Source organism: Balaenoptera acutorostrata, chromosome 17, assembly GCF_949987535.1.
Source record: "Balaenoptera acutorostrata chromosome 17, mBalAcu1.1, whole genome shotgun sequence".
Lineage (NCBI taxonomy): Eukaryota > Metazoa > Chordata > Mammalia > Artiodactyla > Balaenopteridae > Balaenoptera > Balaenoptera acutorostrata.
Window position 1 is genome coordinate 35,035,567 of NC_080080.1, and position 27,049 is coordinate 35,062,615.

At 42.0% G+C, this 27,049-nt stretch overlaps 1 protein-coding gene across 10 annotated transcripts in view; it reads left to right on the forward strand.

The window, feature by feature from the left end:
* Positions 1 to 27,049, forward strand: part of NCALD (neurocalcin delta) — a 445,048-nt gene that overhangs the window by 131,388 nt on the left and 286,611 nt on the right. For all 10 annotated transcript variants that reach the window (XM_057532218.1, XM_057532216.1, XM_057532215.1 and 7 more), the window contains exon 2: positions 2,284 to 2,336. The gene's annotated coding sequence lies outside the window, so the exon portion shown is untranslated. The remainder of the gene's footprint in view (positions 1 to 2,283; positions 2,337 to 27,049) is intronic.

Here is a 27,049-nt window from a genome sequence, read left to right on the forward strand (position 1 = left end):
GATGAACCTTGAGGATGTTATGTGAAGTGAAATCAGCCAGTACTGCATGATTTCACTTACATGAGGTATCAAAATAGTCGAACTCATAGAAGCAGAAAGCAGAGTGGTGGTTGCCAGGGGCTGGGGGAGAGGCGGAAAAGCGGAGTTGCTATTCAATGGGCATGAAGTTTCAGTTATGCAAGATGAATAAGTTCTAGAGATCTGTGGTATAACATTGTGCTGGTAATTAACAAGACTGTATTACACAGTTAAACATTTAAGAAGATAGCTCTCATGTTCTTTTTTTTTTTTTTAACCACAAAAATGCAAAAAAAGTATCTTAATAGGTCAAAAAGTAGTTAGAAAAAGGAGTCCCTCTGGGAGGACACTGTCCATGTGGGCATGGCTGGGCCAGCGGAGAGGCAGGAAATGCCTTCTTCCTCCAGGGTGGAAGCACCTGCTGCAGGACTGGGCTGGAAGAGTATGGGCTGAACTTATCTCCACCCTCCTCTCAGCTCATGCCTCCTGCACCCATCTCCCAACATGTGAGGAGCCTCTGACTATGAGTGAGTGATTGAGTGTGTGTGTGTGTGTGTATGTGTGAGAGAGAGAGACAGAGAGATGGGGAGGGAAGGAGAGGGAGAGAATGAATTTGCATCCTTCCTTTTATTAACTTTCCCAAGTTCTCTTGGAGAGTCTTTTTTGACCTCTCGTATTTCATTGATTCTAAGACATGTTTTATTTTTCTCACATTTTAATACTCTGATGCCAGGATGTGTCATACACTCGAAAGCATCTTTCATTGCTGTTGGGCAGGCGATGGTTCTGCTGTAGCTGCATTGCCCATGCGTGTGTGAACTTGGTAGTTCTGGTTGCATGACAAGACGAGTGAAACTGCTCATTGTTTCAGTCAGCAGTCCATTCCATGATCATCTGAGGAAGGAATGTGGTCCTAGGTGTTGACTGAACTCTTCTGCTGACACCTGTTAGCAAGATTTTCTTGCCAGCATCAACACTGTGGAAAGGCATCAGAAGCTTAGAAGAAAATCCCAAATGCAATACTTGAGCACTCCTTTAAGAAATGCTGCATCACTAAATTTCTTGGTGGTATAGAGGACAATATTGTGTGGAAAATCACAGTCATTGGACCCTGGGGCAAAAGTGATTCAGAAGAGTGGGTTTTGAATGTGATATCTAAATCAAATTAAATTGGAGCAACTAACTAATTTATTTCACTAATATTTTTACATTTTCCTTTTTATGAATATAATAAAACCCATGCCTAAGTAAATCTAATAGAGCTTTTTCAATAAGTATAAGATAAAAATTCTGAATCTTAGTATTGTATCACAGTTTAATTTGCAACCATTTTTTCTTCCCTATTATTATGTAAAATAGCATTGTCTCTTACAACCAGTGAATTTAATCAATGAAGTATGGTAATGAAGTAGGAAGTCAATTAAATTATCAGTATGAATCAAAAGATGAGTTGGAAAGCTAAGACCTGAGGAATAAGTTTAGTAATTCTTTTGCTCAATAAATATTTATTAAGTGTCTACTGTGAGACCAGTGCTGGGATAGGCATGAGGATACAGCTGTGAACAAAGCAGGTATGATCCCTGGGCTCACAGGGAAGACAAGATATATTGAATAAGTAGTTGCATGTACGATATTACAGAAGAAGACTTGCAGGCTTCTTTGAAGTGTAAATAGAGGAGCTTAACATGGTCAAGGGGAGCAGATGGCCTGAGTGAGGAAGTGACACTTAAGTGGAGAATGGAAGGACGAGTAGGAGTTAGCCAGGGGAAGAGGCGGGCGGTCCTGGCAGAGGGGGTGGTGTGTGTGAAAGCTGGGACGTGCCAAGGAGTGAGGGACTGAAGCAAGTCCAGTGTAGTAGGAGCCCAGACAGTGGTACGGGGATGAGAGACAAGGCTAGAGAAGCAGGTAGGCATCAGATGATGAAGGGCCTTATAAGTCATGCCAAGGAGCTTGGCCTTTATCCTGTGCATAAGAGGAGGTTGTGGAAGGGGTTTCAGGAGGGGTGTGGTGTGTCATGCTCAGATTTTAGAATTTCACTCTGGCTGCTGTGCAAAAATTGGGTGCTGTAGATCAAGGGCAGATGAAGGGAGCATGGTTGTAGTCACCTTCACTTGATTAGAGACATGGTAGCTGGGAGGGGTAGAAGGTATCAAATGATGCAAGGGAATCCTGCAGCAAGCAATAGCCCCCATCACTGACTGCCTTCCTCAGATATTACATCCTTAGTTCCTGATAACCTAAAGACTATAACTTTATTTTTGACAGAGTGACTTCTTCTGACTTGAGCCTGCGGTGTGCTTTGAGAGATCTTCCGCCAGGTAAGTGCAGAACAAATTTCCTCAGATTTATAAACCACGCTTTTCTCCCAAGACTTCCTAAGACTCAAATCCAACATCTTATTTAATCCTCAAAACAGCCTTATAAGTTAGGTGTATTTTATTGAGACACAGAGAGGTTAGGCAACTTGATCAACATGCACAAAGACGTTCATCACAGCATAAATTATACTTGCCAAATAAAACAAAACAAGAGGAGAGAATCTAAGTATCCAACAGTAGGCAAATTGTGTTAAATCAGTTATGGTACATCATTTGATGGACGTACTTTAGTGATAGTCTATATCAGATTAAGAAGTTTCTTTTCTATTCCTAGTTTGCTAAAAGCAAGTTAGTTGTCCTGGGTGTTGAATTTTACTGAATGCTTTTCTAATCTACTGAGCTGATGAAATGATTTTTATTCTTCATCTAATCATGGTAATTTATATTAATTGATTTTCTAACATTAAATTACCTTGCATTTCTCAGACAAAATCAACTTGGTCATGATGCATTATTCTTTCTATATTTAGCTAAGATTTAGTTTTAGTCCTGAGAGTGGATAAAATTTTTTTTTCTGGTGTTTTCCTTGCCAGGAATGGTTTTCAAAATATTGGAATTGCTTGCTACTTGAATGGATGGGGGAATATGACAGTAAAACAGTTGAGACCTGTTGTTTTCTTTGAGGGAAGAATTTTTACCTGCTGATTTAATTTCTGATTTATTTAGGTTTTCTGATTTCTTCCTGAGTCAGTTTTGGCAAATTTTGTTTTTGGTTATATGTACACATTTCTGTTGGATATGTATGCAGCAAGGGAATTTCTGGATCATGGGGTAGGTGTATGTTCAGCTTTAGCAGATACTATCAGTTTTTCAGAATGGTTCTATTAATTTAAAAATTTACATGCTAACCAGGAGTGTATGAGAGTTCTGATTTCTCTGTATCCTTTCCAGTACAAGGTATTTTCTGTTTTGTTGTTTGATTTTTCATTTAGTCTCTACTGCTAAGTGTGAAGTAGTATCATAGTGTAGTTTTGATTTGTATTTCCCTGTAGACTAATGAAGTTGGATACTTTTTCATATGTTGATTGACCGTTTGAATATCTTGTTTTGTGAAAAGCCCTTTCAAGTCTTAAAAAAAAAAGTGAAGTCCTTATTCAGGTCTTCTGAAAAAAAATTGTGTTGCCTTATTGAATTGTAGACATTTTAATAATATGTATTCTGGATTTGAGGCCTTGGTAGGATATATATGTTGTAAATATCTACTTTTTTTCCTGTGGTTTACCTTTTTACTCTTTTTATGATCAGAAATTTCTTTAAAATAGTGTAAATTATCCATTTTTTTTCTTTGTGGTTGGTACTATTGTGCCTATTTAAGAAATCTTGGCCTTATTCTAAGATCACAAAGAACTTTTGTGTTTTCTTCTGAAAGCTATATTATTTTTCTTTTACATTTTGAGCCACAATCCATCTGGAATTGGTTTTATTGTATATGATGTGAGGTAGAGGGTCAAGATTAATTTTTTCCATGTGGATACGCACTTGACCAGAAGCCATCCTTTTGTCATAGCACTATTTACCTATTTATTTATTTTGGTCAGGTTTACTGAGGTATAATGAACACACAGTAAAATTCATGCTCTTGAAATTTATGGGTTGATAAGCTTCACCAAAGTGTACCATCCTGAAACCACCACCACAATCAGGATGCACAATGTACCGAACACCTGAAAGAATGCTCCTTTGTAGTAACAATCACTGATTTGATTTCTGTCCCTAGATATTTTTCTTTTTTCAGAATATATAAATGGGGTCATACAGTATGTAGCCTTTTGTTTCAGATATCTTTTAAAAAAATCTCAAAGACTCTCAAAAATTCATCCATGTCATTGCTAGTACCAGTCATTTGTTCTTTTTTATTGCTGAGTAGAATTCCATTGTGTGGATGTACCACAGTTTGTTTATCCATTAACCAACTGATGAACATTTGGGTTATTTATAGTTTTTGGCTCTTATGAATAAAGCTATTATAATTGCTCATTAATAGGTCTTTGTATGGATGTATGTTTTCATTTCTCTTGGGTAAATTACTAGGAGTAGGTTTATTGGGTCATATACTATATAGTATACTGGATTATATATGTTTAACATTATACAAAAAAAATCCCTCCAGCTGTTCCCAAAGTGACTGTGCCATTTTGCATTCCATTCGGCAATACATGAAATTTTAGTTGCCCCACAGTCTCTCCACCACTTGGTATAATCAGTCTCCATAATTTTAGCAATTTTGAGTTGGTTTGTAGTATTATCTCATTGTAACTTTAATTCTCATTTCCCTAATGATTAATGATGATGATGTTGAACATCTTTTTATGTGCTTCTTTGCCATCTGCATATCTTCTTTAGTGGAGTGTCTGTTGAAATCAGTCACCCATTTTAAGAATTAAGTTATCTATCTTTATATTATTGAGCTATAATAGAATATATTCCGGATACAAACCCTTTATCAAATGTGTGCTTTGCAAATACCTTTTCCCAGGCTGTGGCTTGTTTTTCATACTCTTAAAAGCATCATTCAAAGAGCAGAAATTTTTAATTTTCATGAAGTTCAATTTATCAATTTTTTCTTTGATGGATAGCAGTTTTGTGTCCTAAGGAATCCTTGCTAAAACCAAAAATACAAAGATGTTCTTAATTTTTTTCTAGAAATTTTATAGTTAAAACTATAGTTAAACTATAGTTTAATATAGTTAAAACGTAAAAGTTTTACATTTAGTTATATGACACATTTCGAGGTAATTTTTGTATCTGGTGTGAGATAAGGGTCATGGTTCAATTTTTTACATGAGTGTCCACATTTTCCAGCACCATATGTTGAAAAAGCTATCCTTTCCCCCTTTTAAATACCTGGGCACCTTTCTCTCTCCTCCTCCTCCTGGTTCTCTAATTACATGCATGTTAGACTGTTTAATATTGTTCTACAACTCTTGGACACTTTTTTTTTCTTTTTCTTTCTTTCTTTTTTTTTTTTTTTTGTGGCTGCGCTGAGTCTTCGTTGCTGTGCATGGGCTTTCTCTAGTTGCAGCAAGCCAGGGCTATTCTTTGTTGTGGTGCATGGGCTTCTCGTTGCGGTGGCTTTTTTTGTTGCAGAGCACGGGCTCTAGGCACGCGGGCTTCTCATTGTGGTGGCTTCTCTTGTTGTGGAGCATGGGCTCTAGGCATGTGGGCTTCAGTAGTTGCAGCACATGGGCCCTAGAGTGCGCGGGCTTCAGTAGTTGCAGCGGGTGGGCTCAGTGGTTGCGGCTCGCGGGCTCTAGAGCATGGGCTCAGAAGTTGTGGCACATGGGCTTAGTTGCCCAGTGGCATGTGGGATCTTCCCAGACCAGGGATAGAACCCATGTTCCCTGCATTGGCAGGCAGATTCTTAACCACTGTATCACCAGGGAAGTCCACTTGGACACTTTTTAAAATTACCATTTCTCTTTGGGTAATTTCTATTGAAATGCTAAGTTTGTTGCTTCTTTTCTTTCGCTGTGTCCTGTCTCATCAGCCAATCAAAGAATTCTTCACATCTGATATTGCATTTTTATTTCTAGAATTTTTGTTTCTTTCCTGTAGTTTCCATGTCTCTGCTAAAATTCTCCATCTTTTCCTGGATTGTATCCTTCTTTTCCATGTGAGCCTTTTACATATTAATCATAGCCATTTTAAAGTCTGTCTGATCGTTCCAATATCTGGGTCATCTCTCTGTCTAGTTCTGTTGGTGGCCTTATCTTGACAACAGGTGGTTTTTCCTTGGTTTTTTGAATGTCTCATAATTTTAATTGGATGTTGGCTGTTGTTGGTAGAAGAGCAGTAGGTAATAAAGTTGATAATATTGCCACCCAGAAATGGGCACACTTCTTTGGCAAGGCTGTTAATGTTAGAGTGGTTTGGTCTCTTGTTAGCAGTTAATAAGATTAGCAGTTAGTAGGGACTTTGGGTGGGGTTGGGCTCCTGGTTGCTGTAGTTCTCTTCAGCAGACCAGACTGCAAAGTCTTCCAGTGCTGGACTGAAGTTACCTCATGCTTAGTGTGTGGCCTGGTGTGCCAGAGGGTTTTTCTCACCGTCCAGACTCCATCCTCAGCTTTCCACTGAGGGGATCGCTCTCCAGGTTGATGCCCCTCTCCTAGCTGTGGGCTGCTCTTGCGCATTGCTAGTGCAAAACTGTGGCCGTGTTAGGGGGTTCCCAGTTCTTCTGGTCCAGCTCCAATCTTGGGCAGGCCTTGGGACCGCAGCTTTGTCCATGTTCCTGTTCCTCTTCATGGCGTTCCATTTCTGCCTTGTATCTGTAGGTGGCTTGGGTGGGAGAGAGCTCCCTGCCCCTCCCTCAGTGGCAGCAGACCTCTTCTTTGTGTCAGTGCAGGATTCTGGGCCTGAGAGTCCCTTGTTCTTCCATCAGGGCAGGACCAGCAGCATCAGTATCGCCTGAGAGCTTGTTAGAAGTGCAGAATCGCAGGTCCCATGCTCAGACCTGATGAATCAGAATCTGCATTTTGACAAGATCCCTGAGGGATTCTTGTGCACTTTGAGAAGTAGTGTTTTACTGCAGTGGTCCCCAACATTTTTGGCACCAGGGACCGGTTTCGAGGAAGATGATTTTTCCACGGATGGGGGTGGGGTGGGGCGGGGGGGGAGGTTCAGGCGGTAAAGCGAGCAGCGGGGAGTGATGGGGAGCGGCAGATGAGGCTTCGCCCGCTGGCCGCCACTCACCTTCTGCTGGGCGGCCTGGTTCCTAACAGGCCACGGACTGGTACCAGTCCGCGGCCCGGGGGAGGGGGGCCCCTATTTTACCCAATCACTGTTTTCTTTTCTTTCTTTCTTTCTTTCTTTTTTTTTTTTTTGCTAACTGTACTTTTAATAATGAGATTAAAATCCTTCAAAGTCAAAATATTGTGAAGGTAACCCTACTTTAAGAATGAACTGGGTTGTAGTGCACACATATTTAAATTAAGGCATTTAAATGTTTTTTTCTAGTTAAATTATTGAATTTAATTGAACAATTATCATTGATATGCATAGTTAAAGCTTCTTAGTTTCAAATTCTTCTTTGAGCTTTGTGTTCCTAGTACTCAAAAATCTTGACTCTTTCTTGTAGCAGGGATTTTTCTGTTGCTTCCTCTTATAAAGGGATTTCTTAGACCTTTGAAGCCTGCCTCCTAGGGGCAGTTCTTTCTTCCTCTCCACCTTGGGTTCAGCTCAAGCAACAGGTTCCTACATGAAGTTTCTATTGATGCTTCAAAGCCTGGCCTAAAGGGTTCTAGCAAGGAAGGACCCATCCCTCTGACAAGGTTCTTGCTGAGAGACCCTCAGCTTTTGAATCTTCCCAACTTTGAGTATCTTGTGATGCAATGATGCGACTGTGCTGCCAGAATTCTAGTTTTCTCTATTTTTTCTCAACTTTCAGTAAAGGTTAATTTTACATTTATCCCAATTCTTAAGTTGTCCTCTTTCCTTGGATTTCATAAAAAAATGCTGGCCATGATTGCTGGATTAAGCCTCTGCTTTCCTTTTGTCTTTACCTTTGCTTTTGTATCCAGGTATTTTGAAGCCTCCCCCAACCCCCCGCCCCCACGTCTCAGTGAGAGACATCAAGTCAGAGAATTCTGGCAATATCATTAAATTGTTTTTACATAGCACGTTCAACTTGGGTCCATCATGGAAGTATTCCAAGCAGGTGGACACAGAGGGGCACAAGGTCACGCCTCTTAGCTGAGTCAGCCCAGGTTAAGAGCTGTCCTGGTTTCCTGGGACCAGTGAATTATGCTTTAATCTTAGTGGTCACCCTTAGCTGCAAGGGAGGCTGGGAAATGTATCTTTGAGTTGGGAGTATTGTTGGTGCAAAAGAAATCAGGGCTGCGTTTGCTATGGATGGAGAACTAAATGCAGATATCAGACAGACAGGGAGCTTTATTAAATATCAGCTTTATTCCCAGTGATCCTGGATTGGAGAATGAGCTTAAATTATGGACAGGATCAGCTAGAATCAGGCATCCTATTACGTTTATTGCTGAAGTCTTCTTTCATGGAAAAGAAAAATACATGCTGCTGAGGCCAGAAATAGAAAGGAGGGTGTCCAGACCTCCATGAACTTTCCCTCACTCAGTCTGAGCAATTTAAGGAGTCATTCCCTTGAGGAGGAGTGAAGGGATGTAGTGAAGGGTAGAAGTCACCTTCCAATAGTCACCTTCTTTTAAGAAGACAAACAGTTTTATTTTATGTGCCCAGGCAGGGATGCTGGGAAGGAGAGAATAATGCTCCTCCTAATAATTGTTACATACACGTGTGTGTCACACACACACACACACACAATGTCTTATTATATATTATGACATATTGTGACAGTTGTGTTATATTTTTCCCAACTCCTACAGTTAACGACCTTGTAATATAGATGGTAACCTCTTATGAGAGTTGAGCAAAGGGAGAATTCACATGTGTTGAAGTTGTGAAACCCTCATAAAGGAGATGGAGATGAACTGCTTACAGATTTTAAAGATTCGTAGAATTGTTTCAGGTTGAGAAGAAGAATGATTCAGGGCAAATAAATAGCATGGGCTGCAGCCAGTAGACTTCCAGCTGCTTTGGAAGCTTGCTGCAGGATTCTTTATAACATCCCCCCCACTTCATTGCTGAACAGAAACCAACCAACAAGCTGCTGCCTCCGCCCCGCCCCCGCGCCGTCCCCCCAACCCGAGGGTTTTGCTGCAGACTTCCTGGGTGTGCAGCAGGCTGCAGCCCCTCTTCTCGCCTGGCCACCCTTGACTCCTGCGGTCACGCCGATTGGAAACCCATAACAACCGCCCCCCCCCCCCTCCGCCCCCGCTCACTACACAAGGCTCAGCTCGGGACCCAGTTGACAGCTAATTGTTGCTGCTGATTGCTTTGCTGACAGTGCTTCGTGGCTATCTTGGTTTTTCTCAAGAGTTCCTTAATTAGAGGAAATGACATTGTGTGCTGTCCAATCAGCCTCTTATCAGACATTATTCCATTTGTAGGATAATCAGGTGACATTTGGGTTTGTTCCTGTCAAGCCTGTATGAGGATTGTGGCCTGTGGTGCAGTTGGCTTGGCAGAGCAGAAGTCCCTACCCAGCTCTGAGACAGCGTTGCCCCTGGTATGAGGGAGGAGCATTCTGCATCCCCAGTGTGGTCTCAGAGACCCAGGAGTCCATTGGGGCCCCTGTTCAGGCAGCAGTGTCCCACTGAAATCTTACACCTCACAGCAGCCATTGCCCTCATAGGATGCTGACTTTCTTCTCTTTGAAACGTGATGTTTGAGGATTCCTTTGATATTTGCCTTTCTGGCCAACATGGAGAGACCCTTTCATTTTTCCCTGGGAGAAACACAGATATGACCTGAGGACGGCTTCTATTTGGTGAAGTTTAGAGGTGGTTTGCCATGCAGTGTAGTGAGATCTCACTACATTGCTTTAATTGCCGGGAAGAACCATCTTAAGTTATAAAAATGCTGAATTATAAAAGAAGTTTGAAGAGATTTACAACTCTGAAATCCACAGAATAACTTTTACCAGCTGTTTTTTAAGGCTCTTTTATTGAATGCTTTATTTTAAAGCATTAATAAAGCATTAAATAAATAACTGTTTATTTGCATATAAACCATGTGTGAAAGTTTAAAAAATCTATCTGTCCAAGTATGAGTATGGACCCTTCTTTTCTAATTTTTTGTTTTTGGTATTAACTTACTGCAACAAGGATTTACTGAGCCGGCTGACGTGCCCTTGGGCTTAACAAAGCAGCGTGAGACACAGTCCCCCCTACAAGGAACTTACATTCTAATCAGGGAATCAGCATTCTCCAGTGGTCCTTTCTTCATGGTTTCATTGAGGGCATCTTCATGGTTACATGGTTTTTCTCCAAGAGTGTTCAGTGTTAGAGCGGAGAACATAGAATACAGGATTATCCAGGGTTGGGAAGAGAAGAGAACAGAGATATTGAGGGGTCTGTGGAGAGACTGTAATCATCTCATATTGGGCACAGAGGAAGGGAGGCCAAGATGTGTGTGTGGGGTCAGATGGGGGTATCATGAAGATGGAGAAAATGGTTAATGGACATGGTGGGTGGAGGCCAAGGCCAGGAGAACTCCATTAGGTCAATAAGGAAATGGAGAGTGGCTAAGAGACAAGAGGAAGAGAACAAACTGCTACCTGACTGTTTCGTCTGGGTCTATCTTCCTCCTCCACCAAAGGGTAAAAAAGGGCCAGGTATGATGTTTCTTTTGTTTCTCCTTCAGCTCCTGGTTCAGCATGTTGCTTATAGCATGTGCTTCCTAAATATTTCCTGAAGAAATTCAGCTCACTCATGGGCTTTCTTTGGAGTCATAGATCAAATTTCTTTCACATATATAGAAATGATTGAGGTGGTCATTGGTTCATGTAAATGGTGAGCTCCAAAGTGACTGCTGATATAATCCAACAGTGGTATAAACACGCACAGGTATACTAACCACAGTGAAGAGGAAGTCTCCATCATCTGACACTTGTTCAGTACTTCCAGGTGAAGGGAAAGTATCATCTTTAGGGAGACCGTCTGAGGAGACTTCAGAGAGTCCCACATGCTGGATGTGATGTTGCCTTACCCAGAAAGCCAAAAATGCTGTTCCTTTCCATAGGCCAATAGTTCTCCTTTGTCCCTTCATGATTTTGCAGGCTAAGTGCATTTGAAGACCCAAATGAACAACTTAAACTTCTTTCTGATCCTGTTGCTGTTCCCATGCTCAACAGTCAACTTTTTCTCATGTCTGTATTTAGCTGAAGTAATCTTCATGAAAGTCTTCCACACTTGAAGTCACAGCAAAAGCTAGAGAATAAAATTTACATTTTGGAATAAAAGCTAAAACTTGACGATATCATTCCTATATATTCTTGTGGCTCCCTGGGGACCGCACCCACTGCGAGTTCTTTGCGAGTGTCTTCCATTCACTTAGTTACCCTAGTGCTGGCCCGGTGCTGGGACACCGTTGAGGCTTACAAGTGTATGTGCCCCTGAAGAGAATGGGTTGTGCGTCCAGTTCAAGCATGCCAGCAGGGCTGTCATGCATATTTTCTTAGGTAGCATTTTAAAGTTTCTTAAGCTGTACGCCAGACATAACAGTCTTGACCAGAATCATGCTGTTACCATGGCATCCAAAGAGAGCCCTTAGAAGCTCATCAACTTTTCCAGACAGAGAGGAAGATGGTAAACTGCTCTGATAGAACATTTTCTACCTTAGAAGCTGAGAATAGAAACTGTATTTATCTGAAATAGGAAATCTGATTTTCAAAATTTCTCTCCAAGCATCATCTTTTATAAGACATTCTCTGAAGACTGCTCACAGGTTTACATGCTCTAGCACTGACTTGGAGACGCTTTTCTTTCATCTCTGATCTGGAAGCTTCTCTTTGAATAAAATAGAAATGTTGAATGGCTCCGGCTAAGAAATCCCTTTCAATTTCAGACAAGAGTTGCAGTAACTGAGCCCTGTTTATTCAAGGAGAGTGAAGCCAGAGTGGGTCTGCTGTGAATAAAATGACAGGCCTGCTTTCTTCACAGGTGACTTCTCTCCCCTGGCCCAGTTCTTTGGTGTTAATCTAATTCTCATTAATTGCTAACTCCAAAGCAACAGAGCTTCGATCTTTGAAAGGATTGCCTTTTGTAAGTGCTTACTGTCTGAAATTTCTGCTTAATGGGAGGACCACTGAACCACTAGTTTTTTGGTTTAGAGTTAGTGGGCAGCGACAGTTTAAGTCATTACCTTCTATTGCTTGACATTTGTATAACACTTTGCAGTGTTCAAAGCACTTTCACATCCATTGTTATTTGAGATTTTTAACAACCCCCGGAAGACAGAAAGGCAGATTTTTAAAAAAAAATTCCCAGTCTTTTGAATGAGAGCGTTGAGGGTCAGAAAGATTTATGCCTCCCTTAAAATCATTCTTACCAGAGGTAGACCAGGAACTAGAACCTACCTGTCCTATTCCTAATTCCTCTTCAGGTTGCCCTGTCATAATGAGCTAAGTGTGAGGATGGTAAGGGAGAACCTATAACTTGTTTGGCAGTTATCTGCTTAATCGTCTGTCTCCCTGGTCTGACGTTAAGCTCCCTGAAGTGGAGATTATTTTATTCACTGTTAGATCCCCAGTGCCTAGAACAGTGCCTGGCACATAGTAGATTCTCAGTTAACATTTTTGTTGGTGAACGAGCAATAATAATGCCAACATTTTCACCTCTACCCATCCCCTTCTTATACATTCCAATGGCATAATAAGAATTATATCTAAAATAAGTAGTCAAAGATATGAGCGTAGTGGGGAAGTGCAGGTTGTCAATCCATCAAAGTAGTAGATGAAGAACATTCAACTGAGCTGTAGAAAAACACAGAAGAAACTGAAAATAGAGCTCCTGACTTTGGGGAGCTTAAAGCTTAGGGAAACAGGATAACCCACGATGGAAAAGATGAGTAAAATCACTATCCAGCAGTCTGTTTGGTTGGCCCTGCTCTTTTGGAAACTCAAAGTTGGGGGAAATAAAAAGGACGCGTACTGCAAAAAAAACCCTTGATTTCAGAGGGAGGAGGAAGTGGAAGGGCTTTACTGTCACTTTCTTTTTTTGGTTCTATAATTACCTGTACCTTTTCAAGTGTTTTTATGCAGGAAACTAAATACGGAGACTGGTCGAGGGATGAATCATTCTAATTAACTGGAATAGAAGGTGAACTTTGACAAAGCTTTGATTAGTTCTTTTCCTTAAATAGTCAAGTAATTATGCTGCAATTTGTCATTCGTAAACAATTGTTTCCATCCTTATCTCAACCTGAGATAATAGTTTCCAAGTCCTTTAGGGACAGTGATTTTCAAAGTTTAGTTCTCAAGCCACCTGCTTAAATATCTACTCCTGAAATTCTGATTCAAGAGGTCTGGAGCATGGTCTGGGAGTCTGCTTTTTTAAAAAATAAACACTTTATTTTGGAATATATTTTTAGAAAAGTTGCAAAATAGTACAGAAAGGTTCCTATATTTCCTTCACCTGGCTTCCCCTAATGTTAACGCCTTATTACATAAGCAGAATATATTTGTCAAAATTAACCAACTAATATCAATGCGATAACACTAATTAAGCTACAGACTTTTTGCAAATTTCACCAGTTTTTGTACTAATGTCCTTTTTTCTGTTCAATGCAGGACATCACATTGCATGTAGTCATCATGTCTCCTTAGTCTCTTCCAATCTGTGATAGTTTCTTAGTCTTTCCTCGAATCTGCATTTTTAATTAGCTCCCAGGTGGTTCTCAGACACTAGAACTCAATCGCCATTGCTCTTCCAAAGCCAGGGACAGACCCTGGGCACACCTGACAAGTGCTCAGAAACCAGTGCCTGGGAGACCTCGCCTTGCCTGAGGGGTACCTTGTGCTTTGCATCCCAAGTCCTGCTTCTGTCAGTCAGGGGCAGAGCCGGAAACAGAAAGCACACTCTGGAAGAGCCTGGAGAGAATTTAGCAAAAGTGCTGTTTACGGAGATGTAGGCAGGGTGAGAGAAACAAATAAAGGATATTAAGGCAACCAGGAGCTTTCAGCAGTGAAAAGCTTTCCCCTCTTTGGGACTGGCCACCAGGTGCAGCAGTAGTCAGGGATGTGTAGTTGGAGAACCAGCCACTGCCAGAACCTAAGACTCCAGTGTTCAGAGGACATGGGTCTTTGTGCTCCTGTGGGTGCCCCGCATTGGCGACACTTAACAAGAAGCCAGAGGGCAGGGAATGGACAATACAGTTGCTGGGCACAGAGGAAGAAGAGAGGGTGGAGAATGGATCTGGAGAATGCATTGAGAGAGGGGTTGAGGTGAGAATAACCAGCCCTGTGTTAAAGTAAAATGCAGGAGAGATAGTCTGATTAGTTAATTGTGCCTGGGTTAAAACATGTGCTCTGCTTATTAATTCATAGCTACAATGTTAGGAGGGGCCTGTAGCTTAATAAAAAAAAAAGAGGATCCAACGAAAACATTACATTTAGACTCGAAAACTGTACAATTGATCAACTTGTTGCAAATTCAGCAACATTCTTTTGGTGGGTTAATGATAGTAAAAGAATTGTAGCCTCCAGCTAAATAAATAAATACCTAGACTGAAGAAAAAGAACTGCCGTCTGAGATATAGTTTTAGAATTGATAACGGATTTTAAGAGTGTCATATACCACCTTCTACAATTTGGATAAAACAGTTCTTTTATTTATTTTTTCCCTATTTTGTTACTTGATTCTAGTTTTTGAAAGGCAATATCATCACCCATTCTGCAGTATAGTGCATTAAATTCTGGGCACCAAAGAAAAAGACTCAGAAAATGTTCCTTTTCTTTTTGTAGTTGCAAAAGGATAAGAATGGGAAAAAAGCTCATCTGTCCTAAGCATCCATGGGACTTATGGAGAATCACTAGTCTTTAGAATTAGGCTTTCCTGGGGTTTATGCAGTGGAGGCTTTTTTGATGGTGGGAGTGAGTGGGTGAGATTTTTTTCCCCTTCATTTCAAAAAAAAGAAGTTAGCAAGGAGGAATATTAGCTATATTTTGCTGTTTTTGACTTTAAGTGTGACATTAAATACATCGTTTGCCAAAACAGGTTGGTGGAGGTTTGTTTTGCTCATGCATGTTTTTTTCATAGGTACTGGTCTTCTTTTTGTGTTTGCTCACCGTCTTCAGTGAGGAAACAAGCACTGCTATATTTATTTTGCAAAGTGGTTGCATTGGGATCTTGGCAGGAAACAGAATTTACTTCGGAGGGTTTGAATGAAGAGAGTTTAATGAAGGAAGGGACTATTGCAAACCCGTGGGCAGGGTTATGAGAACAAACAAGGGGTGGTCTAGCCCCCAGGAGCTAGCGGCAGCGGGAAGCCGTTGCTATCCCCAGGCCAAAGAGACAAGAGGGACAAATAGTGGAGTCCAGGGAGGGTTGTAACCATGGCGGAAGGGCCACTCGACAGGAGCCGCAGCGGTGAAGGGCCATAACTGTGGTCAGACACTGAGGTGAAACAGGGAGAGTAGGGGAAACAAAACCCCATTGCTCTCCTCCCAGCCCTCCCGTCTTTGTCTGGTTCCCCCATTAGTCAAACCCAACAGGAAGCCACCAGTATAGGGGACACGGGGGCAGGAGAGGCGGAGTAGGGTTGTGAGTGTCGTAGCAGGGATGGGGAAGAGCGAGCAAAATGGTTTATTGCTATTTGAGCCCCTGAAATGATGACTCGTGACATTACGTTTAGAGGAAATTCAAAGTAGGTGCATTCAATGAATGAGCAAATCCGTTTTCTATAGAGCCAGTTTTATTGTTTTAAAAACTTGCTACTCCCTTAGCCTGTTCTGAAGTTTTTTAGTGCACAGACCCTGATTTCTCCAGTTTCCTCGGCCTCACTGTGTGGTGAGAAAGGTATTGCCTTTAACATGATGCGAAGCCTGAATTTGACCTCCAGGGGCCCTGAGGGAGGGGGGGACTGGCATAGCTTGCATTGTTGGTTGCCCCAACTAGCATTTTCAGAGTTAAAAATGGCCATCGCAACGTGTGTGCTCTTCTTGTCCTAATGAGTTGTTTCTGTTGGAGCTAAATGTAATTACTAAATAATCATTTCCAGTTGTTCATTGATTTTTTGGTGCATGATTATTTAATGAAAACAGACCCAGATGACCGAGAGGTAGAGAGGCCTGCTTCTGGGAAAGCATTCACTCTAGCCCAGTACCTTCAGTTGCAGATTATTTGAAAATGAAAGCAAAGCAACAAAACCATCTTAAATGCTTCTGACAACTTTAACAAAACCTGGCCCCAGGATCATTTAAGAACTTCTGCTGCGAGTCTCAGAGAAATAGAGCTGAAAATAGATTGGTTGCAGCAATTTCAGCAAAGGGATCCGAAAATGTTTTCTTCAGCTGCGGGTTTTTAGTGAGTGATGAATCGGCAGTGCCCAGAAGATTGCATTCTTGGGAAAAGAAATTCATATTTGATCTTCCGTCTCCTGGTGGACTATCTCTCTGAAATACTTTATATCGAATCTTAAATATGATGCAGTGGAAGCTGTCAGTCTCCTATTTGCTGTGATGTTTTCTTGCTATTTAATTAACCCCACTTTGCCTTTCCATATTTGTGATCGATTCTTGGGCAAAGCTACCTTCACATAAAAGGCTCTGGAAAAAATAAAATAAAAACATGCTCTCTAAAGGTATTATTTATTTATTTATGTCATTTAGTTAGTTTTCACTGTTATTCGTCTCGACTGTATTTCCTTTTTCCCTAGCTTGGAAAAATGTCTGGTCTGGCTTCGTCTTCAGTCATATTGGCTGCTCTCTTTAAATCACAAAAATGTTAAAGTAAAAAAGTAAAAAAAAAAAAAAAAAAAAAAGGATCATAAGCTATTCATTCTAGTGGTCAGTTGGCTTAAATTTCAAGAGTCATTTACTTTCATAGCTTAAATTAGTTTTATTGCAGTTTTGAGCAAAGCTAGAGAAAAAAAAATCTGTGTATCATGCCTTATGAAGGAATGCCATGGTTTTGAGTAGCTAGGATCAATGAGGTGCTTATAGTTAGTGACTCTACATGGATACAAAGATCTTTTCACCCTTATTGATCTGACCTCTTCACGGTGTTAGAGCAGTAGGTAGTGGTTAATGCAATGCCATACCTTTGCTTTAACCTAAGAACCCAAACCCCATGATAATAGGCATTGGCACTGATGAAAAGATCATCTCTGTCCTTGGCAGCTATTCCTGTCTGCATCAGGATCATTTCCCAAATCGCTGTGGTGCTAAACATCGATGCATCTTTACCTCGGGTGCCCTCCACACTCCCTCACGTTCACTTAGTCATCACGGTCATCTCTTCTAGCTCTGCAAGATAGATTTGTTTCCTTTTCCCACTGTTACCCCCATAGGCAAGGACCTTCCTAATGGTCTGGTTATTGAGATACCCTCCCACAAGCCTGCCTGCTCACAGAATTTCTTTGCTTTTGTTACATGAGTTTCCTAGACTCTCATATTTATCAGGATCTGCCTCCGCTCAAAAGCTCTCAGCCAGTTATTACCGACAGAGTAAAATCCCTGTCAGTAACCAATGAATACGTTTCTGTGGGCAACCGCTGTGAGCAAGACCCTCTGCTAGGTGCTGTGGGAACACAGACCATGTCCACTTGCTGTTTACCTCGTGTGTCCTTGATTAGTTTATCATTTCCAGTAGAGCAGGAATTATACTTGATGTGTATAAGTGCACAGCAACAAGACTGTTTTTTTTTAAACTTTTTTTTTTAATTTTTAGTTTTTGACCACACCATGCAGCATGTGGGATCTTAGTTCCCCGACCAGGGTTTGAACCCGTGCCCCCTGCATTGGAAGCTCGGAGTCTTAACCACTGCACCGCTAGGCAAGTCCAAGACTGGATTTTTTTTTTTTAATAAATTTATTTATTTTATTTATTTATTTTTGGCTGTGTTGGGTCTTCGTTGCTGCGCGCGGGCTTTCTCTAGTTGCGGCGAGCGGGGGCTACTCTTCGTTGCAGTGCGCGGGCTTCTCATTGTGGTGGCTTCTCTCGTTTTGGAGCACGGGCTCTAGGCGCGCGGGCTCAGTAGTTGTGGCTCACAGGCTGTAGAGCGCAGGCTCAGTAGTTGTGGCGCACGGGCTTAGTTGCTCCGTGGCATGTGGGATCGTCCCAGACCAGGGGTCGAACCCATGTCCCCTGCGTTGGCAGGCAGATTCTCAACCACTGCGCCACCAGGGAAGCCCCCCAAGACTGGTTTTTAATCAGTGTTCCCGATTACATATTTTCAGTTGAGATTGCTCTTTAAGGTATATAGCTTGGAAAATTATATACATAGTGTCCTCAAGGCTGCTTGATGTAGTTCTTAATATTTTTGAAACTATCTATTTAGAATTATCTTCAGAACTCATAAGTTACAAAAGCAAAAGAGTCTCATTACCCCATTCATTTGTTCAAGATGCAATTTATTAAATGCCTGCTTAGTCCCAGGTGCTGCTCCAAGGACTTGGCACACCAACATGTGTTAAAGCCCACCAGACAAGACTCCCAGGACACACCATCGTCAAACAAACTTAGGTTTATTAGCTGGCTGCAGTAAGGGAGGGCACACAGCGTGGAGAATTGTGGGGCATTTCAACAGGTGGAAGTTAGGGAAGAACATCTATAGAGTTTGCAGGACTGGAGTTAGTCAGAGGATGGCTTTGGCAAAGATCGGCCAGAATTTGTAATGCAGGAAGTTGCTGAAACAGTCTGTGGTCTTATCTTTGGGGCACATAACTTTGTGTGGAGTTACTGTTAGGTTAGTTTGTCTGTGGTCTTGCTTAGAATACCATGCATCTGAATGAGCTGGTGTTGAGTCTGAACTTAGTTTGTCTTGCGTGTCATGGTTTGGTACAATTTTTCTACTTTGTGCATTATAATACAGTTTTGCAAGTTATGGTTTCTGTTTCAATTTTCAGTCTCCCCCTAACATCCTAGTTGCCAGCTGAACAGGTTTTCCCTTTATCAGAAGAGTAATGACACAGTTCCTGTCCTCCGGGAGTTTCCAGTCTAGGTTATTATAATTTGATATGTGCCATAATAGCGTTACAAATAAGGTGTTACAGAGTTCAGAAGAAGCAACTGTTTAAAAAAAAACAACTACTGTTTTGTTGATATCTTATCATATACAAGGCTCTACATACATTATGTACTAGGCAAATTACATATATGTATTATTTTATTTAATCCTCAACAGTCATACAGAGTTGACGCTATTTTTTTTACCCTCATGTTAAAGTCAAGAAATTGAGATGCAAAGAGGTTAAATAACCCACCAAAAGTCACCCAGCTAGGAGACAATAGATCTAGGACTTTATTAAATATTTGTAGGGTACTGTTCTAGGTGCTTTATATAATCTCCAGAACAGACCTTTGAAGTAGCTACTATGCTTTATTCTATCTCACTATTGAGGAATCTGAGACATGGGGAAGTGATGTAACTCATCTAAGATCACAGAGCTCGTGGCCACATTGTAGGGGCAGGATTCAGACCCAGGCAGCCTGGCTCCGTGGTCCATGCACATCACCGGCTGGGCCGCTGCTTCTCTTGAGCCCTGTCGTTGGACCCTCATGTCTGTGTTCTTACCCTCTGTGCTGTTCTGCCTCATTGGCAGAGGAGAAGCGTCACAGAAGGGTTGAATGTGGGCTGGGGCATGGTGGATAAGTAGGATATTTCCAGAGGGATCAGGGTGAAAGACTGTACCATTCCATTCAGGAGGAATAGCGGGCGCCGAGTCCTGAGAGCAGGAGGTGAGGCTTGAGAACTCTACTGTGTAGGATGGGGAGCAGTGGCAGCAGATAGAACTGGACGTATGTACTGGGACCAGATTGGAACTTCACAGTTGCCCCTCACTTTTGACTGGAAGGATGCTCCTCTTCTTGACGCTGTGCTCGCCTCTGAATGATCATTCAAGTCATAATGCATCCCCAAAGTAAAGAGGTTTGTCATCACCACAGATATTCCTGCTGGAGGCCATTCCAAAGGAGAAGTTCCAGAAACATGTTAAGCAAAGGAAGCTTCAGGGAAAAAAATGCCGCCTAGAGATATTCTTAAGGTGATTGCTTTGGAGAGCATAATGAACATTTGAGTGTCTGTGTCCTTGTAAATTAAAGAAAAAATGTGTCACCACTTTCAATCAATACAGTCTTGAAAAGCAACCTTTATTTATGGAGTTCTGGAAGCTGACATGCATCTAATCTTTACATCAATCCCATTAGATAGATACTGTTTGTGTCCCACATGTATAGATGAGGAAACCGTGGCTAAGAAGACTCTTGGGTTTTTGGCAAGTCACACAGTGGGAGGTGGTAGAGCCAAGATTTCAACTCAGTTGGACTGATTGCAGAGCCCATTCATTCTGTCATGCATCCTCAAGAAGTCTGTCCTTTCAGCTGTGAAAGTGCAGATTGTCCCCAATGCAACAGGCAGCCAAATGGCATGGAGAACTGATAGTCAGGAGAGGGTAGGACTGTGGTGGGACCAGGAGGACAGGACTTGCTGGAGCTTCATCCACGCCTCCCCCACTCTGTGTCAGGCCCGCTTCTCTTTGCATGCATCACTGGAATTTACTGGTTTAAAATAGTATCCTCACCCAGTGTTACTTTTTGGACAGCAAGAGGGAGTTCAGAAAGCTAAGGCCTGAAATTCCCATCTTTCCTGGGCAGTGAAATTGCCTCAGATTTGCTGGGACATGGGCCTATCAGCCGATTAGCAGATACATTTGTGTTGACCTTTCTATTATCAACCTACTGGTTTGCCTATTTAACTAATTACATGTGCCCTTGTTAGGAGCTGTGGGCACAGAAAGATCTTTGTTGACTCTGGACAGGTGATGCTCTTTGTTAATTCTGGATATGGCTCCCCATTTCACAGCATCAGGGGAAAGGTGGTGGCAGCAGCTAATGATCCCTGGACTGCACGTTCTGGAGATGAGGGAGTGATTTAGCCTTTTTTTCCCTATAGAGTATGCTTGTGGATTAATGGCATAAACTAGTCGATTTAATCTAAGAATGACCTGGTCCCTTCCTTGCCTGGCCAGGTGGTGTGTACAGAGAGCCTGAGCTGTAGTTAGGCATCCAGGGTCTGAATCCTGATGTCTTGGCTTATATTGCGTAAGTTACTTAAACTTTCTGCACCTCAGTTTCTTCATCTCTAAAATGGGAATAATAAGAGTACCTACCTCAAAAGGTTATTCTGAAGATTAAGCAAGAAAATCTTTGAAAATTGCTTGGCACATTACTTAGTACATAGTAAAGACCCAGTAAATGAGAAGAACAGCAAATAGCACTTGTTCTGTGCCAGGCCTGGGCATGAGCTGTGCAGCACACAACTCCCAGGGGCACCTTCCTCATATTCAACCCTGGGAATGTCACCCAGAAGGCGTGCAATGCAGTGGCCTTGTGCCAGGAACTGCTGTGGTCATGTTTTTTTTTTTTTTAAATTTATTTGTTTATTTATTTATTTTTGGCTGTGTTGGGTCTTCGCCTCTGTGCGTGGGCTTTCTCTAGTTGCGGCGAGCGCGGGCCACTCTTCATTGCGGTGCACGGGCCTCTCACTGTCATGGCCTCTCTTGTTGCAGAGCACAGGCTCCAGATGCGCAGGCTCAGTATTTGTGGCTCACGGGCCCAGTTGCTCCGCGGCATGTGGGATCCTCCCAGACCAGAGCTCGAACCCGTGTCCCCTGCATTGGCAGGCAGACTCCCAACCACTGTGCCACCAGGGAAGCCCTCTGGTCATATATTTTAACTCTTTAATCCTCACAACAATCCTTTTTTTTTACATCTTTATTGGAGTGTAATTGCTTTACAATGGTATGTTAGTTTCTGCTTTATAACAAAGTGAATCAGCTGTACATATACGTATATCCCCATATCTCCTCCCTCTTGCGTCTCCCTCCCACCCTCCCTATGCCACCCCTCTAGGTGGTCACAAAGCACCGAGCTGATCTCCCTGTGCTATGTGGCTGCTTCCCACTAGCTATCTATTTTACATTTGGTAGTGTGTATATGTCCATGCCACTCTCTCACTTTGTCACAGCTTACCCTTCCCCCTCCCCGTGTCCTCAAGTCCATTCTCTATGTCTGCGTCTTTATTCCTGTCCTGCCCCTAGGTTCATCAAAACCTTTTTTTTTAGCTTCCATATATATGTGTTTTTTTTTTTTTAATTTTTATTTATTTATTTATTTATTTATGCCTGTGTTGGGTCTTCGTTTCTGTGCGAGGGCTTTCTCTAGTTGTGGCAAACGGGGGCCACTCTTCATCGCGGTGCGCGGGCCTCTCACTCTCGCAGCCTCTCTTGTTGCGGAGCATGGGCTCCAGACGCGCAGGCTCAGTAGTTGTGGCTCACGGGCCTAGTTGCTCCGCGGCATGTGGGATCTTCCCAGACCAGGGCTCGAACCCGTGTCCCCTGCATCGGCAGGCAGATTCTCAACCACTGCGCCACCAGGGTAGCATACGGTATTTGTTTTTCTCTTTCTGCCTTACTTCACTCTGTATGACAGACTCTAGGTCCGTCCACCTCACTACAAATAACTCAATTTCGTTTCTTTTTAAGGCTGAGTAATATTCCATTGTATATATGTGCCACATCTTCTTTATCCATTCATCTGTCGATGGACACTTAGACAACAATCCATTATTAATCCTGCTTACAACTTAGACACAGCTGTTAGTTACCTTGCCCAAATTCAGCCAGCTGGTAAGTGGCACGGCTGGGGTGTTGGCCTTTTGTATTATTACAGTATAGAGTCTTTCCTGTCAATCACAAAATGGAGGGAAGATCTCCATGATAGATTGATGTTCTTTATCAACTCGCATTCATTGTCGTTATATGTTTTAATATATTGTAATATTTGTTGAAGCAGTTTACATTTTCAGCCTTTATAGTTAATACATATATTTTAGCTTAATAATGGAAATTCATGAATTCACTTGACTTTGGGAAAAGGTGACACACGTTTCCTTATCGTAATTGAGCTCTTTGTGATTAGGATCGAGGGAGGGAAGGAGGAAGCGGGAAGAGAAAGAACAAGCCCACTGAACATTTGAATAACACCAGCACTTCTGTCTGCCCTTCCATTAGGGTGTCACCGCCCACACTCTTTGCTCAGGTGGCTTTGCCTCTCACGTGCCTTACATGGTATGAGCATCTTGCCGCATGGAGCTTTAATAATGTGCTTTTCATCCAACATGGCCGATAAATGAAGCCAGCTAGTTCAGCTGGTGGTCAAGCAGAGATTCACTCCAGCACAAGAACCAAAACTAGCTGTGCTGAAATTTTTGACAAGTGGCGTGGCAAGGCCCCAGAGAGACACGTTCCTGAGGGATTTTCAAGGGGACTGCCTCTTCAAGAGACCCTTTTTGCCCTGGATGGTGTACAGTGAGCAGTTGGGAGGAGCATAGCCAGGGTTTTAATTGTATTGCCTGTGCCTTCTGAAATGGTTCTGGGCCCTCCCTGGCTCTTGCCTTCTCCACAGACACCCTATAAATAGCACCTCCAGATTTGTTCCATTCTCTTTTGTTTTCTCCTATTCTCTACCTGCATCTCCCCTTTACCTAGATCCTTTGCGTTGGGTGGTTGGCTGGACTCTTTCTTGCCCTGTTTCCTCAGCCCTGTCTTTTCTCTCTGTTGCCCTTCTTGGCCCTCCCTGAACTCCTCTGGCTCCCCCCTGCCTTGGGGGAGAACTCAGGCACATGAGTTAGTACTATTTATGTGAAGTAGATAACTTTTGCAAACTTCTGCATGTTTCAAAATTGTTTTTTTCTCCTGAACTTTTTATTGGAGTGGCTGAAATCAGATTTCAAGGTTAGGGGTTTTGTATTAGTGGGATTACAATGGAGATGGGTCAATGTTGACTCCCTTTCTTCTCAAATTCCCACCCTGCGTGAAGCTGTAAGGGTCTCAGCCTCACGGGAACAAGCAGCCTTGGTAGTTTTTCCCGGAGAGGTGAGGGGCACCTCATAATTTATTGTGTTTGTGATAAGTCTGTGTCACTGTGTGGTTTCTCCGACTTGTCACACTGAGGCTACTCAGGACACCATCAGAATTAGAGAAGATGAATCTTTTCTATAAAAATAGCACATTGTCTATACAATGTCAGGGAAAAGAAGATGATTCAGCGTGCCCTTTGCCACTCTTAAAAAAACAACAAAATATGTCTTCCTTTCTACTTAAAACCAAAATAAACTACTTCCTACTACTGTCATTCACAGAGCTAAATTAAAACCATACCAGGGGGCTTCCCTGGTGGCGCAGTGGTTGAGAATCTGCCTGCTAATGCAGGAGACACGGGTTCGAGCCCTGGTCTGGGAGGATCCCACATGCCGCGGAGCGGCTGGGCCCGTGAGCCACGGCTGCTGAGCCTGCGCTTCTGGAGCCTGTGCCCCGCGACGGGAGGGGCCGCGATAGTGAAAGGCCCGCGCACCGCGATGAAGAGCGGTCCCCGCACCGCGATGAAGAGTGGCCCCCACTTGCCGCAACTGGAGAAAGCCCTCGCACGAACCAAAGACCCAGCACAGCCAAAAATAAATAAATAAATAAATAAATAAATAAATAAATAAATAAATTTAAAAAAAAAAACCATACCAGGATGGAGAGAGAGAATATTTTCATCTGAGACAGAGAAAATCAAAATGGCAAGGTTGGCAGTTGGATGAGGGCCTGGCCCACGGTGGGTTGTTGGAGAATGTTAGCTTATCTGCTATTTGCTGAGGGGACTTTGGTCCTCAGATTACACTTATGGTGTCTGCTTTTGAAATGGTATTTGGAGGCGGTGTTTAGGAGAATGTTACTTGCCCTAGAGACAGGACAGGCTGAAAGAATATGGCTTAGAAATAAGAATACAAAGTCTGAATTGGGCCTATTTCTTCATTTTTTCTACGATTGATTTGAAATCTTAATGATTGAATTAAGGGAGAATGTTGCCTCCTCTTCCCTGACTTACTGGAAGCTGGCTTAGTTGTCTCCTCAGTCTCCCCACACTTCCTCTCTCAAGGCACTCATCACATTTTATGAGAATTAACTGTTCTGTGCATCTTTTGCAGCTTGGGACTGTGACAGCCTGTGCTCCCAGTGGTGTCTGGCGCATTGTCGGTGCTTATTTGTGGAATGAATGAATGAAAGAATGAATGGTGTTAACATGTTATGTTTCTCTCCTTTTCTGCAAGTTCCTTGAATAAAAACCCAGGTCTGATTCTACAGATTACATGGCAGAGATCACACAGGTTCTCAGCAAGAGCATTGTTCCCAGGATTCTACTTACTGTTCCAGGCGTGCTGGGACTGTTATTTAAAGAAATGTGTTATCAAAGGCTTTATTAACCCTCTGAATCCAATAGAGAATGTGAAACTTAAAAAGCTTCAAAACCAGAAGAATAAATGCAAAAGTTTTACTTGTTATTCTTATACTAGAACTAAGGAGAATAAGAGGGGCCAGGCCCAGATCTCTTTAAACTGGTGGGCAGTTGTAGATACTAGGTTAATTGGGTGAGGGTTAATCTCCTAAAGTCATTTCGTCTGAGGAAAATAAAGGAGTTCTGAAAGCCTGGAGAAGCCTGGGTTAGCCAGAAAGCATCAGCAAACGGGCTATAGCCCATAATTCTAAGGGCAGTGATCTTTTCTGTGTCCTTAAGCTGGAAGCGGACAGCTCCAGGATCAGCATCAGTATTCGGGGTTTTTAAGAAATTTTCCCAAATTTCAACATTATCATTTTAAACAAAGTTGTATCATTCTATTAAATCAGTGCACTTTATTTTGGTTAGTTGGTTGGTTGGTTCCTTTTTTTTTTTTTTACTATTATAAATAATGTTGCCATGAGCATCTTCTTGTGTACAGTGTTTCTTTTTTTTCCTTTAGGATGAATTAGTACCCCATGGAGGGGGATAAATGTTTTTATGGCTCTGGATACCTATTGCCAAAATATTTTTTAAAGACCTCTAGTGAATACATGGAGGAAATGTTTTAGCTTCTTTTTAAAGCTGTGTGCTCTGCTCAGTGATGTGTACCACTTTGTGATAATCTGTTCTTGTAAATCTGAAGCCATGTACTGCAAATTGTTCTGTCTCTCTAACTTGCTCTGCACCCGTATGAAATTGAGGCTCAGTCTCAGTACAGCCTCACATCCAAGGGAACAATGTCCCATAGTCCAAAGCAATTACAAAAAGAATTAATTCCTATCTTTATCATAACTCTCAAAGAACATGAAGTTCTTAAATCTACCTTTTCTTTTCAATTCTATTTCATGCCGCAGTTGCTTGAAACTTCCTCTCTCTTCATATTGCCATCTCATTTCTAAATGGCTTTTCTGTTCCTTTTCTGCTGACACGTACCGTCTAGCTCATACATTTAGCCATCTTCCCCCAAGCCCACACACCCGACCCATGACCCTTTTTCCTACATAGAACCTCCCCCGGGAAATAGAATTTGAATGCTCTCTGGTAGATTTTCTCACACCCAGACTCAGACAATGCAACAAGAGAAAACCCTGGAGCTGGCCTGACAAGCAGGAGGGGATAGGGGAAGACCATCTGTAGTCACGTATTAATAATTTTGTCCCTCTCCCAGATAATAATAACAGCTAATGTTTATGTGTTTACTAGGCACTAAGTCCCTTGCATGTATTGTCACTGATTCCTAATAACAACCTTATGAATTAACTAATAATATCAATTTCATGTTTTAGATCAAGATACTGAACTAGAAAATGTTTTAAGTAACTCTCCCAACGTCACACAGGAAGTGACAGAGCTGGGATTTCAACTAGGTGGTTGGCTTTAGAGGATGGGTTCTTAACTACTGTATACCACTATACTCCTTAAATTTCTATTTTGACATATGTGTTGACAAGTATGTATATCTCAGATATAGGTATAGCTATAGATAAATAACTTTTCCTTATTTAATCAAAATATAGAGCCAGAACTTGAAAACAAAGTGTAGTACTCATTTCTCATGAGTTACTTTTTTAAATTAAAAATTACTCGGGGACTTTGTTCTGCTGTCTGTGTCAGCCTACCTGTCTGATCTTATTAATCTGGGCCATGGAGTTGCCTTTATTACTTCTTGTTATGAGAAAGGCCTATTTTGACAAGGTCAGTGGAAAGATTTAATCCATCTTAGAATCTGGAAGATAAATCTGGTAA